This window comes from Protopterus annectens, chromosome 5.part1, assembly GCF_019279795.1.
Source record: "Protopterus annectens isolate FY-2018-M chromosome 5.part1, PAN1.0, whole genome shotgun sequence".
Lineage (NCBI taxonomy): Eukaryota > Metazoa > Chordata > Ceratodontiformes > Protopteridae > Protopterus > Protopterus annectens.
In genome coordinates, this window is record NC_056736.1 from 747,649,093 (window position 1) to 747,674,671 (window position 25,579).

Below are 25,579 nucleotides of genomic sequence, written 5' to 3' on the forward strand. Positions count from 1 at the left end.
TTAGTCTTCCGATCTTTCCGGAAATGCATGGCAACACAAAACATCTTATTCTAGCAACTTTTCTAGGATTATACAAGCAATATTTAAAATGCGTGTCTGGTTTTGAGCCTTTGCCCCCACCCCTGATAAATGTTGGCTTTTTCCAGATTTCTTGTGCTGCATAGTTCTTCTGGGGGAGAGAAGTTTAGTGCTGCTTAGGCAAAGTCTGTGTTGTTCGTAGCACAACGGGTACAATGCTTGCTTTTGATGCAGAAGACTGTGGGTTCTACTCCCACAGTATGTAGATAGATTGCTGATCCTGTACTGTGTACTTTTAAAGGGGGGTGGATGCTGTGGTAGTCCTGAGAATGTCCTCTTTGTCAGAGAATAGAGATTTTATTTTATTTATTATTTTTTATTTTACATTTGTTTACCGGGCTAGTCTAACTGGATACATGTCCATTTTCAGTAGAGGCCCGGGGAGAAAAGCTCCTAGGTACATACAGCTAATTAACATATTTCTATCTATGAATCACACAAATAAACACCAGAATACAAACATAAGCATAAACAGTACTAAATTACAGGCTATAATAACAATTCTAAGTAATTTATCAGTATAGGATGCAGTCTTAACAGTAGATATAGTTGATATTCCAGGATAAAAAAAAGATCAGAGAATAGAGTAACTATAGAGCTAGTCTGGTTTGGAGCAATGACATAGCCAGTGAGATTTGAGATATACTTTCAGATTGTTTTTGAAACTGGAGAGAGAGGGAAGTGTAGAAATATCATTTGGTAGAAGATTCCAGGCTTTCCCTACTGTATTAGAAAAAAGAGAGTCACCGGCCTTGTTGTTTGTTTTGGTAGTATGTGCTAAGAGTTTATGTGAGGACCTTAGGGAATCTAGGTTTTTATAGGGAGTGATGAGTGTGGATAGAGTAGGTGTTTTGGATGGTGTGTAAAGGGTTTTGTGAGCTATAGTTAGTTGATGGAATTTAATTAGGTTATCTAGTTCAAGCCAGCCTAGCTGTTTTAAATTGTGGCAGTGATGGGTTCTAAAAGGGTTTCCTGTGGCAAATCTGGCGATGTTATTATAGGACATTTCCAGTTTGCTGAGATTGTTTTAGAAAGTTTAGTAAAGATGGGTGAAGCATAAAGAAGAGGAGATATTAGATGTGTGTGTGCTATTGTTGTACGAGCAGAGGGTAGGAGAAAAGATTTAATCCGATACAGGAGCCTAATTTTTTATTAACAGATTTAATTGTATTGTTTATATGTATATCAAAGTTTAGTTTATTATCGATGGTGACACCTAGCAGTTTAGTGGTAGGTTCTGGGGATATAATAGTATTGTTGGTGGAAGTGACTGAGAAATCCAATGTGGGGAATTTACTGGTGGGAGAGAAAAGAAGGAGTTTAGTCTTTTTGGGGTTTAAGAGAAGGCATCTATGAGTGAACCATTTTTCGACTGTGTTGAAGACTTGTTGGGTAAGGTGTTGGAGGTCTGAAGAGGATGAGGCTGAGCATATAAGTGTGGAATCATCTGCATATTGTATACAAGAGGCTTGAGGGATGGCCAGGTGGAGGTCATTGATGAAAATGGAAAAAAGTAGAGGTCCAAGGATGGAACCTTGGGGGACACCTAGGTTGACTGGTAAGTGGGTAGAGAGAGACTTGTGCCATAGTACGGGCTGCTGAGATACCTAGTAACTATGAACCTGTTATCAGTTTGCCATCCATTCCCTATTGCAATATTACTAGCTTATAATTTTTTAATGTAACATGGACAATTTATAACTCAAGGGCAACAGGCACTTTATTTGTAGATGAAACAATGAAATATAAAGCTGTTTGCTAGCAGCAGCCACTTCATTAGTTACAGATCTCTTTAATGTGGAACTATTTAGAGGACTTACTTCTGCAGAGATTGTGCATATTTACTGATACTGGTGGACTATAGAAGCTTGAGTAGGCTTTTATGATGGAAATGTTCTGAATTGGGCAGTTTTGTCTTTACTGGTTCAAGCATTTGGTTCATTGCTTACTGGAAAAATGTTCAGAACAAATTTAAAACGAGCTCTAACAAGTGTGCTGTATTATACAAGGAATATAATTTAATACAATCAGGAAGGTGCATCAAAGAACACATATATGTTTTGTGTGCAAAGGGTCTATGGTTTGAAAAGTCCAAAAGTAACCTTTATCCACCACTGGTCAGATGCAGTGTCTTTAAATGTAGGTTTTAGTGCTGTTTCAATAAATAGGGTGGCAACGGTGGTGCAGCGGTTAGCGTTGCTGCCTCACAGCAAGAGGTTCTTCGGTTCGATTTTCGGCTGGGGTGCCTTCTGTGCCTTCTGTGCGTAGTGTGCATGTCCTCCCTGTGGTTGCGTGGGTTTCCTCCCGGTGCTCCGGTTTCCTCCCACATCCTAAAGACATGCAGTAGGTGGATTGGACACTCTAAATTGGCCCTAGGTGTGAGTGTGTGCCTTCTGTGAAAGGTTGGGCACCGGGCTGGCAACTCGACACCATAAAACTCCACTGCCAATCATGAGCAGACAGATGATCCACTGTGGCGACCCCTAACCTGGAAAAGCCGGAAGAAGTGCTGTTTCAATAAATGTGAGTTTCAAGGGCAGAGAAATTTTAATGCTAAGTTCATTTTCATTGTGAGACTCTATTGCTTTGTTTAGCAGATGTCTGAAAGGGTTTGTGCTATAAAATGTAAAATGTTTTAAATGAGATCCAAATAATCACTGTAAAAGTAAAGCAGTATGCACATTCCAGTGTTTAGAGTAAACGGGGTGAAATGAAATAGTCATGTAATGGGACAATGAATGGCTGCAAGGGGAGGGCTGTGATTAGAATACTGCCTACCATTAAATGCCCTACTTTTACCACAAAGCCCACGTGGGTCACCAAAAACAAAATCCTAAGGTTCATCTTCTCCCTTCCCAGTTAACATCACTGCTACACATTTAAAAAAAATGGTTACCATTTACTACAGGATCTGAGCCTCTGGGGCCATATTTTGGTTGTGTGGTCTTCAGTTTGCGTTTGAAAGTTGGCATCCCACAATTCCATTAGAGTGGGTGAGAGTCACATAATCATGTATGCAAATTTTATGTTGATCAGCGTACGGATTTGTACCTATTTTTCATGGGCCTTTGCCCAGAGTTTTGATGTTTCCAGGTTTAGAGGTATTTGTACCTATTTTTCATGGGCCTTTGCCCAGAGTTTTGATGTTTCCAGGTTGAGAGGTATTTGTACCTATTTTTCATGGGCCTTTGCCCAGAGTTTTGATGTTTCCAGGTTGAGAGGTATTTGTACCTATTTTTCATGGGCCTTTGCCCAGAGTTTTGATGTTTCCAGGTTGAGAGTTATTTGTACCTATTTTTCATGGGCCTTTGCCCAGAGTTTTGATGTTTCCAGGTTGAGAGGTATTTGTACCTATTTTTCATGGGCCTTTGCCCAGAGTTTTGATGTTTCCAGGTTGAGAGGTATATGTACCTATTTTTCATGGGCCTTTGCCCAGAGTTTTGATGTTTCCAGGTTGAGAGGTATGATCTGCAGCACCTCATTATCTTTTATGCACCTCAGAAACCTTAGCACAATCCCATTAAAAGAAAAATCAATCATCCTGGAGATAGTTTCCCCAGTAGAAATCTATTCAAAGAGAATATCAAGACTGGCAAATTCCTCTTCCTCTGACTCACAGTCCAAAGGAGAAGGAATCTAAGAAGAGTAAGCAAGAGATTCCTCATCAGAATCCAACTCCTCTTTAAAGGAATCATGTCCCCTGGGTGTTTTTAGGGGAGTAAAGGACCGAAGGCGGGGGAGCTAAAACAGAAATTCCCTGAGGAGATTTCAGTGCCATCAGGGTGCTAAACAAATCCTTCATGAAGGCCTGCCATTCACTGTGGGTCCTTAGGAGCAGGAAAAATATGTTTAGTCTTTTGTTTTTTCTTCACTGGGACATCCGCCTTATAAAACCTGGAAGGTTCAAACCCAGGATGGAATTCAATGATGGTAGTAGGGACTTCCTTTATGACTAAAATTTGAGGACCACTCCTAGAACCTTCAGAGATAATCAGCCATGGTTCCACATGAATGCCCAAAGCAGATGTCTGCAAAACCTCCTCAGATGTACTTTAAAAGTTGGATACCTGCTGACGTCCAATCCAGTCACAGCACAGGAATCAAACGACAAAGCTGGGCAAAACTTCAGGCTTTCACTCACCTCGGAAGAGACATCCAGTGGAGGGTGAACAGCAGAAGATTCCGGCCTAGGCTTCTTGGCCTTCTTCATGGACAGCTGTCCCTTGGAGTGAGAAGTACCCTCCATCATGTCTTTCGCAAGAAGCTTAAAACGCTGATTTTCAAGACAGAGTACCAATGAAGACAGTCTACTATGAAGGGGTTTTAGTACAACAGCCTGACAAACAGAACAGGACGTATGGTCATAAGATGCACCTAAGCAAAACAGACACTGGTCGTTGTGATCTTTATAGGGAATCCGTCTCCCACACTGGCATTCAGCATTCCTGGATGACATGAAAGCCCACAAGCAACAATAAAAAAAGATAAGTAAAAAAGAACCCCAATGGGGCACTTATTTGCAATGGTAGGTGAACCAGCAACCAAATGGGCATTTCACACCAATGATCAAAAGACGGTGTTCAGACAAGCAGCAGAGATGTTCTGAGGAGAGTACATCCGGACATCACCTTTATGCCCTACACTACACAAGGAGCCTACATGTGATGTACTGTGTACAAGTAACCTAAATGCTTTGGTATATTGGTAGGAGATCTACTGTTCTGAATACTGCAACAGTGATATGGAAAGACGCCCTCTGAGCCTCGTACCTGTCTTGCCAATGTCTAATTTATGTCACAAGCAAAATTTAAGTGCTTGGATCTAGTGGTTCTAATGTTGTTCATTTTGCAGATGTGCAAAAGGTCCATTAGAGCTAAATCTGGGAATGCCTTGTACGTCAGGCATAGACTGCCTTTCAGTAACTCATAGGAGACAGAGTACAGAGAGAGGGCTTTAAGGAGATCTGTATAGGACAATGTGTTTATAGCTTGGATTCTCCTGGTAAATAAAGTACAGTTTTGTACCTACCATAAATGTAGATGTTCGAGGATCCACATTGCTGCAGTCCTAACTATTGGGTAGTCTGCTGTCCAGTCGGCCCGAATACCAAAGTATATGGCTGACGTCGGTCAAGGCGCATTAGACTGACGTCAGTACGTCAGGGTACTAATGCGCATGACCGACGTCATATCCTCAGTCTTTTCTTGCCCCAGATGTCAGAAGACCCTAAAAAGACAAGGCCAATACCAAAAACTCCAAACATACCTGCACCAAAAATATGTACAATATATACAAAAGTACCAGAATATAACCTCACCTACACAACCACCCCTAAACACAGAGGGGAAGGAGGGAGGGTAAATTGGACTGCAGCAATGTGGATCCTCGAACATCTACATTTATGGTAGGTACAAAACTGTACTATGTTCTTCATTCCACATTGCTGCAGTCCTAACTATTGGGTAGAATCCCAAAGCAGAGGTAAGGGAGGCTGGCAAATCATAAGGAAACAGGAGCTGACAACATGCCTTGAAAAATAGCTGTGGCAAAACCAGCCCTAGACTTAGAGTAGAGAGGAAGGTGATAATGCTTAGAGAAAGTATGCACTGAACTCCAAGTAGCTGCCTCCAAAATATCCTTAGTTGCCACCCCTTAGAAATGCTGTTGAAGTGGCAGTAGCCCTAGTGGAATGAGGCCTAATCCCAGCTGGAATCTCCTTGCCATGATGGGAATAACAAAATGCAATGCAAAACCCAATCCACCTAGAAATAGTTTGTTTTGACACAGGCTTGCCCTGAACTCAAAGCAAAAGAAACAAACAACTGCTGAGACTGCCTAAAATCCTTAGTCCTGCTTAAATAATAACGCAATTGCCTGTGTACATCTAAAGTGTGCAAAATCTTTTCCCTTTATTTTGGGGATCTGCATAAAAAGTAGGCAAATGAATAGTTTGGTTTAAAGCCACACTAGAAACCACTTTAGGCATAAAGGAAGGATTAGTACGTAATGATACCCTATCCTTATGAAAAATCAAAAAAGGCTCAACCGCCATAAGGGCCTGCAACTCAGAAACCCTTCTTGCAGAAGTAATGGCCAACAAAAAAGCAGTCTTCCATGACAAGTATTTCAAGTCAGCAGTAGCCGCAGGCTCAAAAGGTTGTAGAGTAAGTTTCTCCAACACAAAATTGAGATCCCAAGCAGGAGTAGGAGCTCTACGTGGGGGTCTTATATTCTTTGCCCCTCTAAGAAACTGCTTGAACAAAGCATCTGAAAACAATGGTGGATCACAATCATAGTGAGCTGAAATTGCTGCAGCATGAATCTTAATGGAAGAGAAAGACAAACCTTTGTCCAATAACTCAGTAAGATATTGAAGAGCCACACTCAAATTAGGCTCAGAAATCTCCAAATTGTTCGCTGCACTCCAAAATAAAAATCTCTTCCATTTTTCTGAGTACACCTTCCTTGTACTAGGTCTTCTGGCTTCCATAATCACATTTAAAACTTGTTGAGGAAGTTGAGACCTGCTGTGTTTCAACACAGAATATGCCAGGCTGTTAGATGAAGAGAGTGAAGCTTGACATTGAGCAGGTGACCGTCCCTCTGAGACAACAGGTGTGGAATCAAAGGTAAAGGCCATGGAGGTTTCCTTACCAGACTCCTCAGTAATGGGTACCAGTGTTGCCGAGGCCAATCTGGAGCTATTAAAATCATCCTTGGCTTGTCTTGTCTGACCTTTAGGAGCACCTTTGGGAGAAGAGGCAGAGGTGGAAAGGCATACACATGAAGATTTTTCCAACTGAAAGAAAGAGCATCCACTTTCCAAGCTGTGTGATGAAACCTCTTTGTGCAAAACTTTGGCAGCTGGTGGTTTAGTGGAGAAGCGAACAGATCTATGTCTGGAGTTCCCCATGACACTGTCAATTTGTGAAATACATGAAGATCCAGTTTCCACTCGTGGGGATCCATGATTTGTCTGCTTAACACATCTGCTAAGGAGTTCTGTGCTCCTGGCAGAAACCTTGCCTGAAGAGTTAGTTGCAAGCTGAGCGCAGTCTCCCATAAAATCATTGCTTGCCTGCACAACGGGTAAGAATGTGTTCCCCTTGTTTGTTGATGTACCACATGACAGTTGTGTTGTCTGTTAGAATCAACACCTGCCCTGGAAGAAGTAACTTCTTGAAAGCCATTAATGCAAACTGGACTGCTAACATCTCTTTCATGTTGATATGTAGATGCTGTAGTCTGGCAGGCCACTTGTCTTGTATCCACTTTCCATTTAGATGAGCTCCCCAAGCAATGTCTGAGGCATCTGTCGTTAGAATCTGACTCGCCTCTGGCCGGGTCACAGAGAGTCCCTTGTTTAGGTGACATTCCTGAGCCCACCACAAAATTCCTTTTGAATGCAAGGTATTATTTGAATGACAGTGTCCAATTCCTGGCAGTGCTGTGTCCATACATTTTGAGATACCATTGCAGCTTCCTCATATGCAGTTTGGCATTGGGAAGCACCAGAATACAAGATGCCATGAACCCTAAGGCTTGAAGGACTGTCCTTGCAGTCAGCCCGGACTGAAGAGATAGGTGATGGAAGTAACTGGAAAGATTCTTTGTTTGTCCGGGGTTAAAAAGGCCATCTGGGCTGCTGTATTCAGTCTCACACCCAGAAAGCACATGTCTTGAGAGGGTACTAGACTGGACTTTATTTCGTTCACAGAATACCCTAGGCATCTTAGCACTGCTATCACATATTCCAAATGCTGTAAAGGTCTTCCTTTTCTTGAGCCAGAATCAGGCAGTCGTCCAAGTAAGGATAGATTTGAATTCCTTTTAGTCTGAAGTAAGCTATCACTGGAGCCAGAACCTTTGTGAATACTCTGGGCGCAGTAGATAAGCCAAAGGGCAATGCAGAGAACTGATAATGAGAATTTCCAGCTCGAAAAAGCAGATACTTCCTGCAACTTAGTCTGATAGGCACATGAAGGTAAGCTTCCTTGAGATCTAAAGTTACCATCCAGTGATCTTTGCCCAGCAGAGGTAAAAGCTGTTGTAACGTCAACATTTTGAACTTGGGAATGTCCAGATAAGTGTTGAGGATAGATAAATCCAAAATTGGTCTCCACGTGTTCCCCTTCTTGGTACTAGGAACAGGCGAGAATAAAATCCTAGGCCCCTTTCTGGCACAGGAACTGGCTGAATGGCCCCTATTTGGAGCAACAGAGAAATTTGCTTGTGAGCCTCTTGTCTTTGTAGAGGAGGAATGTCTGGCATGCCTTTGAAAGGAGGCAAGGTATGGAAATAAAACCTGTAACCGTGGTGAATGATATCCAGAACCCATCTGTCTTGGGTAATTAAATCCCAATTTTCTTTGAAAAGAGACAGCCTTCCTCCCAAAGGTGCTGCCAGGCGAGAATGTACTGGCAGCTGAAAAGGCAGGTCATTGGGTCTGTTTACGAAAGGACTGACCCCTGCCCTCACCAGAAGTCTGAGCAGGTGAACTCCCTGTTCTAGGCCTAAAAGAACCTTGAGCTCTGCCCCTACCACGTCTAGACCTACCCCTAGACTGGGAATCATAAGCAGAATATGTCCATCCCTTAGTAGGCCAATTTCTACTAAACTTTGGAGGCTGCACCTGCAAAAAATCCTTAACAGTTTGCATAGACTTAGCCTTGTCCTCCATTTTCTTTAAAACTGCTTCCACAGGCGAACCAAACAACACATCAGACTGTAAAGGAGCATCCAAAATCCTTGTCTTAACATGCTCAGCTAAATTCTGATCTCTCAACCAGGCGTGCCTACGAAGAACAGAACCAGTGGCAGCCACCCTCGAGGAGGCCTGCACAGCATCAAAACCACACTGCAAGGAATGCTTACCCACCTGTTCAGACACATGAACTAAATCCTGCAACTCTTTACACTCAATACCTTCAGCCAGAGCATCCACCTTAGACTTCAATTGTGAAAGGAGATAATTCTGATATTTTAACATGTGAAACTGACAATTCAACGCCTCATGGCTAAAGTGGAAGAAGTATACACTTTCTTTCCCCATCTATCCAAAGCCCTTGCCTCTTTATCAGGAGGAACAGGATTTTTAACAACAGAAGCCTTCACACCTTTAGGCCCCTGAGAGACAGTTTCGGGTCTGCCCTAGGACTCTTAAAAGATACTTATGAGCCTCAGGCACCCTATAGTACCTATCCGGTTTAACTGGGGCAGGAGGCAAAGAATCAGGATTCAGGGAAGCCTCTGCAAAACATCTTCTACCACATTCAGAACAGGAGGTATAGCTAAAGGCCTATGCTGGGGTAAAACAAGAATTCCCTAAGCCTCTTCCTGGAATCAGAGAAATCTTGACCTTCCCATTTAAAATGCTCCCTCATGGAATGCAGAGTCTCTGAAAATGAAAAATCCTCAGGAGGCGAAGCTGAAGGAGTAGAATCATCCACATCAGAATCAGAATAAGGAGGATACTTCTGCAAGTCTTCAGCAAGACTCAGAAGCCTCGAACATTGCTCAAAACTCTCAAACTCAGGTTCCACCCTAGGCCTCTTATCAGGAGGGGCATAGAACCTCTAATCATAGTAATCAAATCCTCTGCCATTTTAGCATATGCTTCTTAGGCAAAGACCCTGACACACTCGGAGAAACCCCACTGAAGCTAAACTAGGCCTGACTCTTAAAGAAGCCTTGGAAACAGAAGGGAGGCCCTAACCACCTTAGGAAGAGGGGGAAGAACAGCCACCTGAGAAGCCCCTTCAGCCTGGCCTACTTCCTGAGAGGACACATCCTGTAACAGTAAAGTCTCTCCCTGAGACTCCAAAGAAACTCCTGGCAAAACCTCCAGCTCCACTGAGTTTCTAAAGAACCGACGTCCGGGACTGTCGGTTCCTCCACTCTAGGCTTTGCTGCTTTGTCCTTGCGCTTTTGGTCGAAGCGGCGTCGGAGCATCCGACGGCATTTTATAATTACAACGCTTCCCAAAAACTAACCTGGCACAGTCTAACCTTCTCTTAATAGTGCGCTTGTTAAATCTAGCACAAGAGCGGCATCCAACAACGTCGTGCTCAGGCCCTAAACAAGGTATACACAAAGTATGGTAATCCCTATGAGGTATCTGTTTCCCACAAGAAATACAGTTATTCACTTTTTCTGACATCCGGTTAAATACTGAGGCAAGAAAAAAACAAAATATTCCCCAACGGGGTACTTAGCCAACTTTGACTCGGTCTGAAACTCTGACTTCAGAAACTTTCAGAACGCCAACCTGCACTCGCAAAACTGCTTCTGCATAGGACCATGTGGCAAAAAAGACTGGGGATATGACGTCGGTCATGCGCATTAGTACCCTGACGTACTGACGTCAGTCTAATGCGCCTTGACCGACGTCAGCCATATACTTTGGTATTCGGGCCGACTGGACAGCGGACTACCCAATAGTTAGGACTGCAGCAATGTGGAATGAAGAACATCCTTTGTGGGTGTTCCAACTGTTGAAGATGTCTGGTCAGGTACGTGCCAAAGGGGGTATTATACTCAATGATGGGTCAGATACTGGTAGAATAAAGTGACACCATGACATCCTTGGACCTGGATGCCATGCTCTCACTTAAGGGACAAGCATAAGTCTTGATAAGGTGGTTCTGCCACCTGTTTGTTTATTCATTGACTGATTTCTTAACCAGGTGAGGGCAGTGTTGCATGGAGCCTTTTCAGACACCAAAGAGAAATAAATAAATTGGATACCTTTCACTTAAGGTACTCTGCCAATATCTTCCAAACACAACAGTAGTAATTCAAAAGGCAGAAACGACCAGACCAAGCCAAAAAAAATGTTTATTTTAAACAATAAAAGTGCACCAAGAGCACTTCCGGTACAACCCTTCATCAGATGATGTACATTAAAAACATTCACATATTTAAAATAGTCTGCAACCAATCACATTTCAATATTGTACCTTTTTCTTTAAAGCAGGTTTTAAAGGGACAATCCCATTAAGACTTGGAGCCTTATCAGCCCCTAGTCTAATGATCCACTTCATTTCAGTGTATTCAGTGTAGTTAACCAAATCACCTTTCCTGATATTTCTATTTACCACCTGTAATACCATAAATAAAAATGTGTGCCCCATATTTGCTTCGATATGCTGCCATAATGCATTTTGCATATTTTTTAACCTAGTGTCAGAAACATGTTTCAAAATTCTGTCTTTCAACCTACAATTTGTTTTCCCTACATAATATGATGTGCAATACTGGCAGACTGCTAAATAAATGATGTTCTGTGTCTTGCAACTAGCATATCCATTAAAGAAGTACTTTCTCCCTATCCTAGGACGTATAAACAAATTCCCATTCATAATATACTGACAAGCTTTGCATTGCCGGCATACATAAGTGCCCTGTTTTTGTACCATGGGCTTATTAATTTGTATACCTGGTTCCTGACAATGTATCTTTTAAATTCCTATTTTTTCTGAATGTGAAAGCTGGTTGTTGTCCAATGATATTAGCAATTATTTCATCTGTTAATACATTTTTTCCATTGTTTCTATGTCACATATGCCCCCTATATCATTACTGTATGTAAGGAACATCTGTGTCTTATTTCTATTATTATTATTTTTGTTGTATCTACTACTGCCTTTCATATTTACATTCCCCATTCATTCTCTCTCATTACCATCTAGTCTTATTTCTATTATTATAATTTTTGTTATATCTACTACTGCCTTTCATATTTACATTCCCCATTCATTCTCTCTCACTACCATCTAGTCTTATTTCTATTATTTTTGTTTTATCTACTACTGCCTTTCATATTTACATTCCCCATTCATTCTCTCTCATTACCATCTAGTCTTATTTCTATTATTATTTTTGTTGTATCTGCTACTGCCTTTCATATTTACATTCCCCATTCATTCTCTCTCACTACCATCTAGTCTTATTTCTATTATTATTATTTTTGTTGTATCTACTACTGCCTTTCATATTTACATTCCCCATTCATTCTCTCTCATTACCATCTAGTCTTATTTCTATTATTATAATTTTTGTTATATCTACTACTGCCTTTCATATTTACATTCCCCATTCATTCTCTCTCATTACCATCTAGTCTTATTTCTATTATTATTATTTTTGTTGTATCTACTACTGCCTTTCATATTTACATTCCCCATTCATTATCTCTCACTACCATCTAGTCTTATTTCTATTATTATTATTTGTGTTGTATCTACTACTGCCTTTCATATTTACATTCCCCATTCATTCTCTCTCATTGCCATCTAGTCTTATTTCTATTATTGTTATTTTTGTTGTATCTACTGCTGCCTTTCATATTTACATTCCCCATTCATTCTCTCTCATTACCATCTAGTCTTATTTCTATTATTATTATTTTTGTTGTATCTGCTACTGCCTTTCATATTTACATTCCCCATTCATTCTCTCTCACTACCATCTAGTCTTATTTCTATTATTATTATTTTTGTTGTATCTACTACTGCCTTTCATATTTACATTCCCCATTCATTCTCTCTCACTACCATCTAGTCTTATTTCTATTATTATTATTTTTGTTGTATCTACTACTGCCTTTCATATTTACATTCCCCATTCATTCTCTCTCATTACCATCTAGTCTTATTTCTATTATTATTATTTTTGTTGTATCTACTACTGCCTTTCATATTTACATTCCCCATTCATTCTCTCTCATTACCATCTAGTCTTATTTCTATTATTATTATTTTTGTTGTATCTACTGCTGCCTTTCATATTTACATTCCCCATTCATTCTCTCTCATTACCATCTAGTCTTATTTCTATTATTATTATTTTTGTTGTATCTACTACTGCCTTTCATATTTACATTCCCCATTCATTCTCTCTCATTACCATCTAGTCTTATTTCTATTATTATTATTTTTGTTGTATCTGCTACTGCCTTTCATATTTACATTCCCCATTCATTCTCTCTCATTACCATCTAGTCTTATTTCTATTATTATTATTTTTGTATCTACTACTGCCTTTCATATTTACATTCCCCATTCATTCTCTCTCATTACCATCTAGTCTTATTTCTATTATTATTATTTTTGTTGTATCTACTACTGCCTTTCATATTTACATTCCCCATTCATTCTCTCTCATTACCATCTAGTCTTATTTCTATTATTATTTTTGTTGTATCTACTACTGCCTTTCATATTTACATTCCCCATTCATTCTCTCTCATTACCATCTAGTCTCTTGAAGAACCAAGGTTTGGCAGTGTCATCTCTATTTAGTTTACAATTGGGTATAATTTTGTCAAGAATCCTCTTTTTATATCCCCTCATTTTTTAATTATTTTCAAAAACATCCACTTCCTGATGAAATCTGCTATCATTTGTACACAAACATGACATTCTGTGTACTTGCCCTTTTATAATATTGTTAAATATGTCTGGGATGCATATGCTAAAATACTATTCTTCCAACATGTTTTTTTTTATATAAAGATGTCTCTATAGCACCATCTAGATCTTTCTTAACATGAACATCCAAGTAATCCATTTCATTGTTTGGACAATTCACAGAAAATCTAAAGAAATCAGTGGTTGATTCCAAATATTTTACAAAGGACATCAATTTTTTCTGTGTTCCTTTCCACAGAAAAAAACACATCATCTACAAATCTAGTGTAATGATTAAATAGTGTTTTTCATTACTGATGTGTATTAAATATTACCATGTCTTCCCAATAAGCCATAACAAGGTTCGCGTAACAATTGTAACAATTATGTACCTATAAGATGTGCCCATCGCGATACCTTTTGCTGATATTTCCATTGGCACAGGAAGACATTATTTCAAGCACTAGTTTCAATAACTTACATATCCGTTGAATCGTATCATGGTCCATGCCTACTTTGTTTAATAAAACACTTTAGCTAACAGACCATATTCATTACTTATGACCTTGAATAAATTATTCATGTCAAGTGTAACAAATAAATATACAGATTCCTTTTCAGTGTGTAGATATTCACATAATGATGTCAAAAAATCCAACCTTTTTAGACACGTCCTGGGGAATAGTAAAAGCAAATATAATATAAATACATCGGAGTTCCACAAATAAAATTAGTGCAATGTGATTTAAGCTGTGGTTTACATTAAATTAGTCAATACAGAAAGTCAGCAACAGTTTAGACCAACATTATGTACACAGAAAGACAGCAACAGTTTAAAGTAAACTTTGTCATTCAGAACTGCACACGTGTAGCCTAAACGAAGTTTCTTGCATCAGCTCAATTCTTGAGATTACAAAGGAAAGCGAAACACATACAAGTAAAGGAATAAATATATCTAACAATACTACCCCGATACACGCAAGAAAGAGCACAGCCATTTACCAACACTCATACAAAAAGAATCCCCTCCCCAGAGTTAAATTAACTACCGATTTAAAGTAATACAAAACACTCTACACATTGAAATGTCCAAGTTATTTGTCTAATACTGACTATGGAACCAATATGTGACGTTGATATTCCACCTGTGGGCCAGTAATCAAGGAGCCTCAATCCTCACCACTGGCATCTGTGGGGGGTCGTTCACTGTGAGGATAACCGGTACACACAGACAGTGTTTCCAGATGCAGCTGTCTGTATCAAGTGCAATTTCCCTTAAGAGCACAGAGAGGCCACAGTCAGTCCAGGGTTAGTTTCCCCCTCTTCCTCCAGATCCCCAATAAGATTCCCCACTGGAACAGCTATAGAGTTGATATCTCAGCTGAGTGACCAAGCCAAGACCTCCAGCACCCACTCTATCCAATCAGTGCTTCATGTCCCTGCCCAAGTAGCTGACACACACACACATGCTCTTTGAGGTTTGATTCACACTCACACACACACACACACACACACACACACACACACACACACACACACACACACACACACACACACACACACACACACACACACACACACACCTGGGAAAGGCTGGCACAGCTTTATTAGCTATGCCTCTTCTACAAAAGCTATAATGAAGTTACCACTGCCACCAGTCACTTCTGCCAGCTACTTTAGGGCCATTAACAGGGTGACCAATTTTACTATGCAATATTAATACAAAAGGTAGTTTAACCACAAACAAGGCTGTTAGGAGTGACCCGCAGGATGTCACCAAATACATATGCAAGTACTCTCAAAAAGTACAGTTGGGTACACTTACCATAAATGTAGATGTTCAAGTGTATTCACTGTTGCAGTCCTCACAGATGGGTTATCCGGCTCCCAGTAGCTCTCAGTCGGCCCGAATACCAGAGTCCTTGGTATATGACATCGACTGCCGCCGGTTGTAAAACTGATGTTAGAATGTCAGGTATAAATGGAGGCAGCCGATGCCATTTCCTCAGTTTTTCTTGCCTTAACTGTCAGGAGCCCCCAAAAGAAGGCTAACCCAGGAAGGTAGCACCTTGGACACGTCATACAAAAAATAAAAATAAAAATGTATATAGTCTGTGCCTTAGGAAAAAAGGGGGAATGGAGTGTGGGAAACCAGGACTGCAACAGGGAATACACTCGAACATCTGCATTTACATTAAGTGTACACAACTGTACTATGCTCTTCGTGTTTCACTGTTGCAGTCCTCACATTTGGGTCGATTCCCAAAGCCCAGGAAAAAGACAAAGGGGGGAGCAAGGATCACAGATTAAGGGTTGGTAAGAAGGCCCTGCAAAACTGCAGAGGCAAAACCAGCCCTGGATTTAGAAAACAAAGGTAGATTGTAATGCTTTGTGAAAGTATGGACAGAAGACCAAGTTGCTGCTTCCAGAATGTCTTTAGTAGGCACATCTCTCAGAAAAGCTGTAGAGATACAGGCTGCTCTAGTAGAATGGGTCCTAATACCCTGAGGGGGAACCTTCCCATGCTGCAGGTAACAAAAGTGAATACAATGAGCAATCCATTTGGAGATGGTTTGTTTTGAAATAGCTTTACCCTGAGCCCCAGGAGCAAAACTAACCAACAACTGTTTTTCGAAAGGATTTAGTCCTGTGCAAGTAAAACCTCAGTTGTCTATGCACATCAAGAGAGTGCAGAATCCTTTCACCTTTATTTTGTAGATTGTTGAAAAAAGTAGGCAGGTGAATAGACTGGTTAAGGGTTAAACTGGAAACTACCTTAGGCATGAAGAAGGAATTAGTTCTCAGAGAAACTCGATCTGAGTGAAAAAGAATAAAAGGTTCTACTGTCATTAAGGCCTGCAGCTCAGATACCCTTCTAGCTGAAGTAATAGCTAAACAGAAAGCAGTCTTCCAGAATAGAACCTTCAAATCTGCAGAGGCAGCTGGTTCAAATGGAGGCAGGGTAAGTTTTTTCCAGGACAAAATTAAGATCCCAAGCAGGAGTAGAAGCTCTTCTGGGAGGTCTAAGATTACTAGCTCCCCTCAGGAACGGTTTCATCAAGGAGTGAGAAAAAAATGGGTTGCTCAAAAGAACAATGAGCCAAAATTGCTGAAACATGAATTTTGATTGAAGAAAAGGAAAGTCCACCATTAAGCAGCCCTGCTAGGTAGTCAAGAATGAGTGAAAGAGAAGGATGAGAAGAGTCGTCTCCTTTAGCCTGCATCCAAGAGCAAAATCTCTTCCATTTATCTGCATAGGATTTCCTGGTGCTAGGCCTCCTGGCCTCATGAAGAATTTCAACCACCTTCTGGGAAAGATTTAAAGTATTAGCCAGGCAGTTAAATGCAGAGTTTGAAGATGAGGATGAAGGAACTTTCCCCCGTCCTGAACCAACAGATCTGGTACCAGGGGAAGATGCCACGGCTGAGCCTGTGAAAGGCTGTGAAGGAGGGGACACCAATGCTGCCTGGGCCAATTTGGAGCTATCAGAATCGCCTTTGGTTTTTCATCCCTTATCTTTAGCAGCACTCTGAGAAGAAGAGGCAGAGGAGGGAATGCATAAACTGAGAGATGTGTCCATGGGAAGGACAACACGTCCACCCACCAAGCTTTGTTGTGAAACTCCCTAGTACAGAAGGTTGGAAGGAGATGATTGGTGTGAGAGGAGAAAAGATCCACTTGTGGGGTGCCCCAATGATGAGTGATGCGATGGAAAATGTCCTTGTTCCGTTGCCACTCGTGAGGATCTAGAACATGTCTGCTCAAATGCTCCGCCAAGGAGTTTAGCCTCCCTGGGAGATACTGGGCTATTAGATGCAAGCCCATGGATGCTGCTAATGACCACAGTCTCATGCTTTGTCTGCACAAGGGGTAAGAGTGAGTCCCCCCTTGCTTGTTGATGTACCACATGACTGTGGTATTGTCTGCCTGATCAGCAGAGTCCCAGGGTAGAGCAGGTCCTTGAAAGCCAGCAAGGCCTGCTGCACTGCCATCAATTCTTTTAAGTTTATGTGCAGATGAACCTGCTGGTTGCTCCAAGTCCAGTGTATGCCCCTTCCTTCCAGATGAGTCCTCCATGCAACATCTGAGGCGTCAAAGTCTGGCTGGCAGGCGGTGGGCGGAATGGCAGACCCTTGTTCTGAGAACAGGCTGTCGCCCACCAGAGGAACTTCATTTGTAGACAGGGAATCAGGGGAAGAATCAAGTCCAAGTCCTGTGTGTGTTGACACCAAAGATTCTTGTGGTACCATTGAAGTTTTCTCATATGCAGCCTTGCACATGGGATCATCAAAACACATGAAGCCATGAACCCCAGTGCTTGCAGGAATTGCCTTGCAGAGAGCTGGGTCATGCTTGCCAAGTTCATGAAGTAAGCCGAAAGATCTTCTTGCTTCTGTTGAGGGAGGAATACCATCTGGGTGGCTGTATTCAGACTCACTCCCAGGAAAACAATCTCCCATGTAGGAACCAACTTTGATTTCTTTTCATTGAGAGTGTAACCCAAAGAGGTGAGAGTGTTCTTCTCAAAATCCAAATTCTTTTCTAGTTGTTCTGGGGAGTTTGCTTGAAGGAGACAGTTGTCCAGGTAAGGATAAATTTGAATGTTTCTCTGTCTGCAAAAAGCAATGTCTGGCACCAGGCACTTGGTAAAAACTCTGGGAGCAGTAGATAAGCCAAAGGGCAATGCTGAGAATTGAAAGTGTTGCTTCCCAGCCCTGAAACGAAGGAACTGCATGCAATTTTCCCTTATTGGGATGTGCAGATAAGCCTCCTTTAGATCCAAAGTTACCAGCCATGAATCCTTGCCCAGCATTGGTAGTAACTGTTGAAGGGTGAGCCTCTTGAATTTGGGAATCACCAGAAAAGTGTTTAGAATAGACAGATCCAGAATAGGGTGCCATGTGCCCCCTTTCTTGGGTACCAGAAAAAGTCTTGAATAAAAACCTAGGCCTGTCTGATTTGCAGGAACTGGCTCTAAAGCCCCCATAGTCAGTAAAGAAGAAATTTGAGTTTCTACCTCTGCCCTGAGAGTTCTGGGTATGTCTGGGTACCCTTGTAAAACAGGGAAGGTGTGAAAGTAAAACTTGTAACCTTGGTTTACTATATTGAGCACCCATTTGTCGTCTGTGATGGTAGTCCATACCTCTGTGAACCTGGCTAACTTTCCCCCACAGGAAATTCAGGGCCTGCAAAAGTAGGCACAAGAAGGCTGGAGTCATTGAGAATGTTTGCTTTGGGGAGCTGGCTTAGAACTCCTCGATTTAGCAGAAGAATGCCATTGCTTAGCCCTTAGAGGGGCAGAAGGCTACCCTCTGGAAGATCTGAAACCCCTAGGCCTAGAGCGATCCTGCTTGCCAGGATCAGGGGAAAGACCAATTCTTGGAAGGATAATGCCTACTAAACAGAGGAGACTGAACCTGAAGGAAATCTTTTACAGCTTGCATAGATTTTGCCTTATCCTCCAACTTCTTCAGTACCTCCTTAGCCTTAATACCAAAAAGACTGTCCTTGTGCAAAGGAACATCCAGCAATTTAGACTCAACAGGTTCAGAAAGAGGCTGCTCCCTGAGCCAAGCATGCCTTCTAATAATGGAACCAGTGGCTGCTGCTCTCCAGGAAGCCTCCAAAGTGCCAAAACCACAATGAAGTGAATGCTTATTAACTAAAGTGGCAGAAAGTCTTGTAAATCTTTGTTCTCTGTCATGGAAGGAATACCTCCAAGTTTAGCCTTAATAGCCTCCAATGTGTGCTGCTGATACTTAAGCATGTGAAAAAGACAATTCACGGATCTAATGGCAATAGTTAGAGGTATAGACTGTTTTTACCCCACCTGTCCAAGGCCCTAGACTCCTTATCAGAAGGCACAGGGTTTTTAGCAATAGTAGCCTTAACACCCTTGGGGCCTTGAGAAATAATTTCTGGATCAGCAGTAGGGTTTTTAAAAAGGAATTGATGAGATTCAGGAACCCTATAATAACTATCCGGTTTTCTGGGGACAGGAGAAACAGAATTAGGAGTTAAAGAATTTTCCATGAAAACATACACAACTTCCAAAACTGGAGGTATAGCCAAAGGCTTATGCGGAGACAAATCCAAAAAATCCCCGATTCTTTTCTTAGACTGTGGAAAATCTTGACATTCCCATTTAAAATGCTCCCTAAGGGTATTTAAAGTATCCCCAAAGGAAAAATCTTCTGGAGGGGAGGCAGAAGGGAGAGTCCTCAGCATCAGAATCCTCAAAGCCAGAAAAAAAGTTGAGGCTGTTCTTCACCAACAGACATATTGAAAATCTCAGAATCTGAGACAGACAAAACGTCAGGAGGTAATTCCCTAGCCCTCTTTGAAGGGGGGGGGGGTGAGAGCCCCTAATCAGGGAAAGAAGATCACCAACCATCTTTACCAACTGGGACTGAGGCACAGGAAAGGAGGCTGATGCCTGCTTGTGAGTAAGTTTGTGGCTGGAAGGTTTACTAGCAATGCGGAGGGACTCAGGAGGCCTAGCAACTGCAGAAGTCTGAACTAAGGTAGTCGGTCTGGTTCTGGTCTCATGTCGAAAAGAAGAGGTGTCAGAAGCCGGTGCCTGCAAAAGCAGCTCCAGACCCATTTGAGGCGGTGATAGGCGGAGGGTCTAAAGATGAAATGGCAGCCTGCGGCATGGAGGACTCCGTAAAGGTTTCGGCACAGGCTTGCGGCCGAAAATCTGCGGACTGCAGGGGCTGCGAAAACTCCTCACTGACTACCTCGGTGCTGACGATCAATTTCAACAGTGTGTCGTCGGCAGATTTAACCGTAGGCCTGTTGCGGTCCTTGTCTTTGCGTTTCCTAGGCAGAAGACGCTATACCGATGAACTTAGTCCAGACTCCGAAATGCTTATTCAAAATCTTACCTCTATGATGTATGGTACACGGGTTAAAAGAGGCACAGAGATCGCAGTTAGGGACATCGTGCTCAAGGCCTAAAACAAGTTATACAACAGGAATGGAAATCACGGAGCAGAATCTGTTTTTCACAGGCAAGACAGTTATTAACTTTATCTGGCATTCGTTGAAGCAAGAAAAGAGGATCCCCAACAGGGTACTTATCTGATGGCGTCTTCAACTTGGTAGTCGGAAAGAAAACTAAGGTAAACGGCTGACTGGCACTAGTGCGAATTGCTTCTGCTTCGGGCTCCGCAGCAAGAAAGACTGAGGAAATGGCGTCAGCTGCCTCCCTTTATACCTGACATTCTGACATCAGTTTTACAACCGGCGGCAGCCGACATCATATAACAAAGACTCTGGTATTCGGGCCGACTGAGGGCTTCCGGGACCCAGATAACCCATATGTGAGGACTGCAACAGTGAAACACGAAGAACATCTTAAATATCGCTGCAAAGATCAGCCACAATGAAAGGTTTAAATATATTTAATAATAAATAAAAGAACAAGAAAATACGCATTATATATTCACAGTGACATCGGAGTTCAAAACATAGTAAATATTTAAAATAACATTGCAGGACAGGCTCAGATAAATAAAATAAAAAATCAGTATCTACACTAAGCCTCACTATATGTATAAACATCATGGACAGAGAAAGACAAAAGGCAGCAGCAGCTAACATTGGGTATAATAAGATTTAGAGCTGTATCCCATATAAAAGAACAACAGTTTGCTCATTTCGATGACTTTTTAAGCCATATTACTCCAAGACAGCTCCAATATAGATGCCAATAAAACTACACACCTACTTTAAAATATTGGCACTCTAGGAACTTTTGTGGCTTGCTTCTGGCCCCAGCTTTGGAGACCATCAAAGAAGCATTCCCCCACCACCACCATCCCAGGTGAATTTGATGAAGACTTTTTTGCAGACTCTAAAGTATTTTACAAAGTTTTCTCAATTTTTTTCTGGCTCCACTGTTTTGATCTTCCCATCATTTCAGACATTTCTTATTTGAAATACCCCCTCTCTTTCCACTGTCCAGGTTTAGACATATTTACTTCCCTAACAACTGATGATGTATCAACTTGTCAATTTTAACTTACTGAAAACTGGGGAGCACATTTACCATAGAAAAATCACTTTTCCACAAGGGAGTTTTAGCATTCCTCAATAAGGAAGGAGGTAAAAACATTTAGATATCTTAATCTGTTAACCTTTTAGGGCGGCCACGGTGGTGCAGTGGTTAGCACTGTCGCCTAACAGCAAAAGGTTCTCCGGTTCGATCCTCGACTGGGGTGCCTTCTGTGTGGAGTCTGCATGTCCTCCCTGTGGTCGCGTGGGTTTCCTCCAGGTGCTCCGGTTTCCTCTCACACCCCAAAGACATGCTGCAGGTGGATTGGACAAACTAAATTGGCCCTAGGTGTGAGTGTGTGTGCGCCTTCTGTGGAAGGTTGGGTGCCAGGCTGGCAACTTGCCACTGTAAAACTCCACTGCCAATCATGAGCGGACAGATGATCCGATGTGGCGACCCCTAACCGTGAAAAGCCGAAAGAAGACGAAGAATCTGTTAACCTTTTAAAATGCCAGGATTTCATAAGGCACTAGTGTGTGATCAGGCCATAAACAAAAACAAACATTTTAATTTACGGAAAAACAGAATCATATGTCTTATGAAGTCCACGGGATCTGTGGATTCATCAGTCACTAATACCTGGCTATCACCTCTATCAGGGTACAAATGGACTGAAAAACTCTCACTCTAATGACAGATGGGTCCACTGAATGCAGGAAGTGCAGCAGTCATTAAGCCAAATCCTGAAGGACTCAACAAAAAAAAAAAAAATGCCTTCAGCGATATCCACTATCTCCAAAAAGAAAAATACCTCCAACAGGCTGAAAGCTAGGGACTCCTTAGAATATGATCGATATCCACTTATGACTCCAGATAATGAATTAAATGGGTCAGGCATCTAACTGCCCTGATCCACAAAAATGGCAAAAAATCAGTTGTGTAAGTATACTTAGCATAACAGTAGATGTTCGAGTGATCACTGCATAGTAGCCTGCGCTATATGGGTTATATCCTGCCAAGGATACAACAGCCATCCAGCTTCCAATGTTTCACAGCATTTCCACACCTTCAAACTGTCAGTCAATTCAAGCAGATCTAACTAAAAAGACCAGTTTGGGAGCCAAACTCTTCAGAGCTTTTATGCCAACAGACAGAGGGAGGCTGAGCCCTGAAAGGACAATGCTAGGAACAACACCAAGAAACAAGGGGAAGGAGGGAGCGGTAACTGCAGCAGAGATCATCTGAACATCTGTTGTTATGGTAAGTTTAACTTACACAACTGTACTCGGGTCATCATAGTGACACCCTGCTGCAGTAGCCTTAGCAAAACAGGTAGATTACTCAAGCGTGGCACATTAGGGAGATGAAAGAATAATGTTCCAGGAGTCCCTGGAGAATAATCTTAACAAAGCCTGATCTAGATCTACAGAGGGAATCAGGCTTACAGTGCATTGTAAAAGTATGTACAGAGGACCAAGATGCTGCTGTTTCTAGATTAATTCTGGAATCCACCCTTTTCCAAAAAGCCAGAAATGAAGCCAAGGACCTGGTAGAGTGGGCCTTGAGCCTGTCTGGAATAGTTTCACTATGGCGAGAATAACAAAAGTTAATAGCCTTAAACAATCGTTTAGAAACCGTCTGTTTTGACACAGGTTGCCCCTTCTTCCTACCTTCAAAAGAACAACTGATCAGAAGAGCTGAAAGGTTTAGTTCTATAAAGACAATACCAGAGTTGACTGTGGACATCCAAGGTATGGAATATCCTCTCAACCTCATTTTTAAGTTCAGGAAATAAAACATGGAGGTTGATAGTTTGGCTTAAAATAAAATAAGGACACCACTTTAGGCATGAAAGAAAGATTAGTTCTCAAAGAAACACGGTCTCTGTGGAAAACTGGATGTAGGTCAATCACCATAAGAGCTTCAACTCAGATACTCTTCTTGTAGAGGTCAGAGCAACCAGTAAAACTATTTTCCATGTTACGAACCTCAAATCAGCCAGATAAGCTGGTTCAAATGGAGCAAGTGTTAGCTTCTCAAACACACAGATCCCAGGGATGGGCCACTGGTTTTCTTGGAGGCCTCTTATGCAAAATCCCTATGAAAAACATTTTGACAAGAGAATGCACTGAAAAAGGGAGGATCCATGAGATGACATGCTGAAATGGAAGCCCAGATGGAGGAGTAAGAAAGGCAACAGGATAGTAACTCACACATATTGTAACACTAGTGAATAATTAGCCCTGAATAAAAGCTGGTTATGTTGTTGGCACCAAGTAGAAAACATTTTCCATTTACTAATATAGAATTTTCTAGTAGCAGGCTTTCAGCCTCCATTAGTACCTACTATGTGTGCATAAAGGAAAATAAGACATTAACATCCAGGCAGTTAGCTTAAGTCAAATGAGGTTGGGGTGCATCAAACACCACTGATCTTGTACAAGTAAATCTGTTTTGTAAGGAAGCTTATAGTAAATGCCATTGGCCATTTCCAAAAGAAGGGAGAAGCACTGTTGTCTGGACCAAAAGGAATTCACCACAATGGTCTGGGAGGATTCCATCTGAATCTTCATAAGTACCCTGGGTATCAGTGGAAAGGCTGCAAAAGTATACAGGAACATTCCTATCTAAAGAAAAAAAACGTATCTGTGTTCCAGGCCTTCTTACACAGAGTCCTGAAGCAGAAACTTGCCATCTGATTAGTCAGAAAGGAAACAAACAGGTCTGCTTGAGGAACACCCGACAATTGGATCAAATCTTGAAAGACACCTTGATCTAGTTTTCATGTGTGAGGGTCTGTCCTTGCTCCGCTCAGGTTGTCTGCCACACAATTTTGCTCTAATGGAGTGCAGGATGCTTGTAGAATGAGACTGTACTGTGAAGCTATATTCCAAGCTAACAGGGCTAGTTTACAAAGGTGGTAGGACCTGGTTACAGCTTGCTTGATGATGCACCACAGGACTATGGTATCATCTCTAATAACCTGAAGTCCCAAGGACCAAGAAGATTCAGAGAGCTGCATGTTTTAATCAGGGCAAGTAACTCTTATATTTATGTGCATTTGTCTTTGATTTCCCACACAACTTGCACTTTCAGTCCTACTGACATTGCTCCCCAAGCAAAGTCCAAAGCATCTGCGGTGACTGATTTGAGGGGGGGACCTGGATTTCTCCACTAAGTCCTTTCTCTTCTGACAAACCCCGGCACTGGGATTTAAAAAGAAAAAGGATGTTGGTGCTGGGACCAAAGAGACATAAGATACCACTGCATCTTTCTCAACTGGAGTCTTGCCAGGGTTCATGAGAATTATGATTGCCATGAGACCCATAATCCTGAGATACTCCCTCACAGTGATCGAAATCTGAGTGGAAAACCTTAGGACGAGATCTACATATAGATCTTTTTCCCCATGGAAGAAAAGCTCTTTGAATTGAGCTGTCTAGCCAACACCCCAGGAACACAAGCCTGTGTGAAGGAGTCAATGAAAGACATTTGAATGTTCTGCCGACATCCCAGCTTGTGTAACAGGTTTCTCACCCAAGAGAGATTCCCAACGCTTTGGTATCTTTGCAGTCTTTTTCAAAGTCATCTAAATATGGAAAAAATGTGGCTATCTTGCAGCCTGCAATGAGCTATAACTGGAGCTATTCCCTTTGTGATAACTCTTGTTGCAGTGGACAGTACAAAGGGTAAGGCAGCGAAAGTACAGTTGTGTACACTTACAATAAATGTAGATGTTAGAGTGTATTCACTGTTGTAGTCATTATATTTGGGTAATCTGCTGGCAGGTTGCCCTCAGTCGGCCTGATTAACAGTCTTGGGTCCTGCGTCGGTTGCTGTCCCTTCTTCCATGACATCAGGTCGTCAGGGGTATAAAACATGCAGCCGACGCCATTACATCAGTTTTTCTTGCCCCAGATGTCAGGTGCCCCACAAATGGGGAGCAAAATACACACACACACACACACATATATATATATATATATATATATATATATATATATATATATATATATATAAATTTAAAACACAAAACATATACCACCAAACAAAAGCAAATAGAGAAAAACAGGGGGCTGGAGGGAGGGTAAC

The 25,579-nt window shown here is 41.7% G+C and overlaps 1 protein-coding gene across 1 annotated transcript in view; it reads right to left on the reverse strand.

The window, feature by feature from the left end:
- Positions 1-25,579, reverse strand: part of C2CD3 (C2 domain containing 3 centriole elongation regulator) — a 2,415,762-nt gene that overhangs the window by 1,655,305 nt on the left and 734,878 nt on the right. The gene's annotated exons all lie outside the window — the stretch shown is intronic.